Source organism: Simochromis diagramma, unplaced genomic scaffold, assembly GCF_900408965.1.
Source record: "Simochromis diagramma unplaced genomic scaffold, fSimDia1.1 OVJJ01000514.1, whole genome shotgun sequence".
Lineage (NCBI taxonomy): Eukaryota > Metazoa > Chordata > Actinopteri > Cichliformes > Cichlidae > Simochromis > Simochromis diagramma.
The window spans coordinates 105,970-106,941 of NW_024387346.1; positions in this window are offsets into that span (position 1 = coordinate 105,970).

Consider the following 972-nt stretch of genomic DNA (forward strand, 5'->3'; position numbering starts at 1 on the left):
CACTACGTCGCCGTCGGTGCCTCCCGCCCGGCCGGCCTCCCGATCTGCTCGGTCGCCGTCGGTGCCTCCCGCCCGGCCGGCCTCCCGATCTGCTCGGTCGCCGTCGGTGCCTCCCGCCCGGCCGGCCTCCCGATCTGCTCGGTCGCCGTCGGTGCCTCCCGCCCGGCCGGCCTCCTGAACTGTTTTCTGGGCTCTTGGGCCGTCAGCCTCCGGGCCGGCCCCCTGACCTTTTTGTGAACTGTTTTTCCTGGCTGCCTGCGCCTGTCATGAGCCTGTTTTTGTTCTGTTGCTTTCCGGGCTCCGTTGTTTGTTCTTTTTCTTTTTTTTGTTTCTGGCTCTTGTTTGGTTTGTTTCGAGCCCTCCATCCTGTTTCCCCGCCCCCCCTGGTTCGGTTGTTTTGTTTTTTTTGGTTTTGATGTTTTGTTGGGCTGTCTGGAAGCCAGCCCTTAAGGGGGGGTACTGTTAGGATGCCTGGGTCGTTGACCCAGGGTATTTGAGTTTTATATTATTTATACTTAGTCTTTGGTTTCTTTGATTCTGTCTCTGGTTTATGTCTCTGTCTTCTTTAGTTGCTCTGTCTCCCCTATCACCTGCATCCCCTTGTCTAGTTTGCGTCTCTGTGTGTCCTTAGTGGCTATATCCCCGTGTCCAGTCAGTGTCTGTGTCTGCCCTGGTCCCACGTCTCTGTTCCCTCTGTTGCAGTGCGTGCGAGTCTGTGTCTTTGTTCAGTTTGTGTTTCCTGTTTTACTTTGAAATCCATGTCTGGTTAATGTGTCTGGTTTTGCTTCCCCTTGTCTCGTTAGGCCTGATTTGCCCCAGCTGGTGTTTCCCTCCTGTTACCCATTCCCTGTTGCTCCCTCTGTGTATTTAAGCCCTGTGTTTCTCTGTGTCCATGTCGCGATCTACCGTTTATTTTGCTGTGTGTTTTGCTGTCCACCGGTGTTAGTTTATTTTTGACATTTTCCAGTTATG